This window comes from Triticum aestivum, chromosome 2A, assembly GCF_018294505.1.
Source record: "Triticum aestivum cultivar Chinese Spring chromosome 2A, IWGSC CS RefSeq v2.1, whole genome shotgun sequence".
In the NCBI taxonomy this organism is placed as follows: domain Eukaryota; kingdom Viridiplantae; phylum Streptophyta; class Magnoliopsida; order Poales; family Poaceae; genus Triticum; species Triticum aestivum.
The window spans coordinates 273,523,620-273,528,377 of NC_057797.1; the positions used below are offsets into that span (position 1 = coordinate 273,523,620).

Here is a 4,758-nt window from a genome sequence, read left to right on the forward strand (position 1 = left end):
TGTAATGTAGGCATGTATTCCGTATATAGTCATATGTGCTTATGGAAAAGAACTTGCATGCCATCTATTGTCCTACCCTCCCGTGCCTGCGGGGTCCTATTGGAAACTAAGGGATATTAAGGCCTCCTTTTAATAGGGAACTGGAACAAAGCATTAGCACATAGTGAATACATGAACTCCTCAAACTATGGTCATCACGGGGAGTGGTCCCGATTATTGTCACTTCGGGGTTGCCGGATCATAACACGTAGTAGGTGACTATAGACTTGCAAGATAGGATCAAGAACTCACATATATTCATGAAAACATAATAGGTTCAGATCTAAAATCATGGCACTCGGGCCCTAGTGACAAGCATTAAGCATAGCAAAGTCATAACAACATCAATCTCAGAACATAACAGATACTAGGGATCAAACCCTAACAAAACTAACTCGATTACATGATAAATCTCATCCAACCCATCACCGTCTAGCAAGCCTACGATGGAATTACTCACGCACGGCAGTGAGCATCATGAAATTGGTGATGGAGGATGGTTGATGATGATGACGGCGACGAATCCCCCTCTCCCACTACACCACAACATGGATGTAAGGGCAGAAAAACTGCCGGGACAACTCACTTACAAGGGTAGTCAAACTGCCGGGAATGATTTTCTCCGGGCAGATAGAACTGCCACGAGAACGGCTGCCGGGGATTGTAATTCCCGGCAAATGGGGATGTGCCGGCAGTTTCTATGCCACCATGTTCAGAATTCTCCTAGCAGTTCCTATTCTCTCGGCAGATGTTTTCTACCAGCAATCAACAGTTTCCTCGGCAGATGATGTGCCGGTGGTGCCATGTATCCCAATTAATATGGCTATTATACTCTAGTATTGCATCCATTTCACATTTACATACACACTGATGATTCAAAAGATGGTGCATCCATTCAAATAAAACAAGAGGATTCTACAGATGCACTTCACATATATATTAAAAAGTCTGGTCATCAAACATTTTACAATGTATGCAATTAATTGATTACACATGAAGATTTCCTCATAATTTAGCATCTGCAATTTCTAGACATTCGAGCAATACAAAATGTAACAAACACAAAGAGTAAAGCTTGTAAGGTCTTCTGTGTGAGCTCAACGCATATGGTTACAGCAAGTTGTCTTAACCAGTCTTGCAGAAACATTTTCAACCTGGACAGAAAGTGACCAAATGACAAGTACACACATTAGAAAACATAATCTCCATTACATTTATTACAATAGTTAAAGAATGTACAGTGTTCACCACCCCTATTTATTATAAGAAAAACACCTACATAATCAAGAGAATTTCTCAACGAATTTCCCTTTAAGGCATCAAATGAATATTCGATTTAATAAGAAACAAACAAATGACAACAGTTTCAAGACTGGGCACATGAATTAAGCACATCTAGTTGCCCTTCCTGGAAAGCATGACAACAGTTTCAGGTCTAGAAAGATAATTAAACCCACATGGCATGGTGTGATTACCACCAATATTAAGTTTACTTTCCTGAAAGTGAAGAATCATCGAACTGTGTCTGTACATAAGACAAAATAGGAACAACATGTTTACATCATAGGTATCATAGGATCTTATCTTTTTGTATAAGCACACAAAGGAAAGTAGTACATCAAAGAAAACTCAAACTTCATTCCAGCATTGACTGACACTAGTATCGAAACTAAAATGTTTAGAGTTAGGTTTAACTCAAAAGAACATACAGAACCTTTTCACAAGCATATATAATGATATTCAGGTGTGAGCTTCTGAGAGGAAACACAAGGATATTTTCAAATAATGCTACTTTATATAGAGAGAAAAGAGACATGTAGGATATAAAAGAATTGTGCAAAATACCTCTTTTACCAATCTAGTCACAGATTAGTACCGTGATTCCTGAAGAACAGCAACCAACATGCAAATTAGATTGCAAGTAAAGACCAACCTGTAACCACTACGATGAAAGATATAGAAAATTAAACAAGAAATTCCAAAGTTTACTAGATACAACTCTACTACACATTAAATGTTTATTTTTTAAATAATGTTAAGATCTGTACGGAAGTGTAGTATCTTGAACCTTCAATCTTACAACAAGAGCTCATAAAAGAAGACCTTGATTAAGTAGCGGCACAAACCAGAATGAGTAGTATATCTACACATATGTTTTGACTAGTACGGAATGAGCAAATATCTCAATTCCCTTCCATGCACATGACTTTGAGTTGTAGTGAATTGGTTCATAAAGTCTTTAAATATAATATACATGAGATTGGATCAGATCATATCAAGAAATAACTATTCCAAAGCAAGTAGCCATATATACGACCAGAACACCTATTTGTACTAGCATAATTTTCAACTTTCAGTATGTATCTACAACAAGTTTCCTGCCATGTACAAAATACTAAATAGTGTATTGCTAGATCAACCACTTTTTACACATGAAAAGAAATACTGGACTAAGCAGCACCTATGCTCTTCATAAATGGTTCTATGGCAGGCAGACCAACCACTATGTTTCATGTACTGCCCAATAACAAAAGAAAAAGCTTCAGAATACACAGTAATGCAAAAGCTCAGTTCTAGTACATGTAAAAGTTTCCAGTAATTGTATGCATAAAAAGGCAAAGCACATTCAGGACATGCATATACATGCCAAGCAAAATTTTAGTGTGTATGTTTATGACAGTTTCATTTGCATGAAGCATATAAGAAATGAAATGCTAAATAGTTTCAATGTTCTTAAATAGCAGCAAGCATGTATCCAACAGCAAAATACTTAATCCAAGACTTAACTACCAAGAGTATTACCTCCTCAGTTTTGCTTGCGGTCGTGTACTCATGTTGCTGGTTCTACGATGAACTTAGGATTCACTCCAAGCTTCATACATAGAAGCAAACACTTATAAGAAATCAACCATAATAGTAATTGGTAAATATATAATCATAAGAACATAAGCTTATGTGGCTTGTAAGGCCATGCGATAATTGAAGTGAAATATATTCATCGCACATACTTGTATGGTGTAGTTGACACTTCTTGGTGGAGAGGAAAAAGAAGATGCACGCTGCTCACAGAACAAACAATCCAAAAAGTTTATTTCAGTGAAAGCACCAAGTGAGAATTAGAGAACTTTTTGTAAGGATTACATATAGAACAAAAGAGCATGGTACTCCGCTAGACTCATGACCCATTTTTTCCATTTTTTCTACTTAGGAGGATAGCTCCCAATTTCCATCACTGAAAACTAATAGAACACAACCACATGTCTCAGGTTAGTCCCCCTTTAGGGGTACCCTCAAAACATCAGAAACTACGCCACACACTCTAACACTACTACCAAACTTGGATGCAAAAAATAAACAACGAGCATCCAAAATGTTCTAATTATCAGCAAGAAAACGACAGTCTTATTGTAGAGCAAAATTATTGCACCTGTAGATTCCAAAAAAAAGTAACTAAACTACAGGAGAAAGGTAGAACAGCGTGACTATAATTTTGCACGTTATATATTCTATCATACAAGCTAAAATGACACATTTTGACATAGACCTAACTACTGGAGAAAATTAGAACAGACGAAAGTACAAAAAAATCATGGAACTGGCTGAATCCAGCGCTGCTTTTTTTATTAATTTAAGAAATAAAAATCTAGGAATACTAGTTGTTACAGACCCATAAGCAAAAGATAAACCACACCACTGAGTGCTCCCCAAGACTCCAACAAGTAAAGGTACAGATAGACTCCCAAGAGATACAAGAAAACATCAGATCCTCATGTATTCACTTCAAGCATGAATGAACCAATTTGGTGCAGGACTGGTTTGTAGAGGAGGCTCGTGGAGGAGGAGGTGCTGCTGGCCGGGGAGCTCCTGCAGGAGGCGGCACTGCTTGACGAAGTGAGCAAGTCGACGATGGCCGGGGTGCTAGGCCGTGGTGCTACCCAGAGAGAAAGCACCGGGAGGCAGCGCTGCGGGTGCGGGGGAGGGTGTTTGGGAGCGGCGACGTTGGTTGGCCGGGGAAGGAAGTCGGCGCTCGGTGCGGTGGAGGTCGAGGAGGAAGCGACAAAGGTTGCTCGCCGGCGGATAAGGAGGTTGCTATGCGGCGGCTGAGGAGGGTGCTAGGGTGCGACGGTGGTGGGGTTGAAGCCAACGCTTCAGTGGTTGGTTGGCGGCGGCGGCGGGGGAGATCGTGGTGATGTTCGATTTGGGGAACAATTTGGAAAAGGGCTGAGACGAGTTTTTTTAGGGGTACGAGTTTTTTTTCTTTTGTGAGACATAGGGGCTAAGACGGGTAGTAGAAGGAATTTTGGAATGATCGGCCCGCGAATATTTTCCATCTAGCGCGCGCTCGGGCTCTCTCTCGCGCGTTTAGGCCCAAAAGATTTCACTTTCTGGCTTGCACCACGTCCAGGCAGTTGGTGGGCCGTAACTCAGTTCTCCCGACAGAAGACGTGTCGCCAACCATCCACGGTAGTTCGTGTGCCCCGGTAACTTATCTTCTCCCGGCAGTTTATCTGCCCATATTTACTTGTGCTGGCAGTAAGGTAATTCCTGGCAGATTATTTGCCCTTAATAAGATAGTTCTCCCGGCAGTTAACTGCCCTTAATTAAGTGTTGTGGTGTAGTGTTCGGAGCCCCGAACGGACTCCAGATCAGCCATCCCGAGAGGTTTTAGGGCTTGGCGGCGGCTCCGTATCGTAAAACGCGATGATTTTTTCTCCCTGA

The 4,758-nt window shown here is 40.6% G+C and overlaps 1 long non-coding RNA gene across 2 annotated transcripts; it reads right to left on the reverse strand.

Annotated features, from left to right (window-relative positions):
- Positions 1 to 651: 651 nt before the first annotated feature.
- On the reverse strand, positions 652 to 4,286 carry LOC123188518 (uncharacterized). Of its 2 annotated transcripts, none has more exons than XR_006494753.1 (4): positions 3,048 to 4,286; positions 2,842 to 2,911; positions 1,885 to 1,923; positions 652 to 1,193 (listed from the first exon to the last, which is right to left on the reverse strand). It is a non-coding gene; the product is annotated as an uncharacterized lncRNA (long non-coding RNA). The 2 variants fall into 2 exon arrangements; XR_006494752.1 differs by having other exon boundaries at positions 1,885 to 1,981.
- Between the last annotated feature and the right edge of the window lie 472 nt (positions 4,287 to 4,758).